Source organism: Belonocnema kinseyi, chromosome 10, assembly GCF_010883055.1.
Source record: "Belonocnema kinseyi isolate 2016_QV_RU_SX_M_011 chromosome 10, B_treatae_v1, whole genome shotgun sequence".
In the NCBI taxonomy this organism is placed as follows: Eukaryota; Metazoa; Arthropoda; class Insecta; order Hymenoptera; family Cynipidae; genus Belonocnema; species Belonocnema kinseyi.
Window position 1 is genome coordinate 117,834,744 of NC_046666.1, and position 279 is coordinate 117,835,022.

Genomic DNA, 279 nt, shown 5'->3' on the forward strand with positions numbered 1-279 from the left:
ACAACCGCAGGATTTCGCCGGGAGCGGGTGCTAATCTGGAAAATTGCACCCGCTCCAGTGGTTACAGACTGTAACCACCTATCTCACGGTCGTGAGACGTGGTTGTGGCTGAGATTTTACCGCGATTTCGCTGGGAGCGGGTGCAATTTTCCAGATTGGCCTTGTGACAAATTTTTATATATATATATACATACATATAATATACAGCATAAAATGATATGATTGTTATTTTACGAAGCAGTATTGTTTTAAAGTGGTTGAAAAATCTGTAGATTTGAG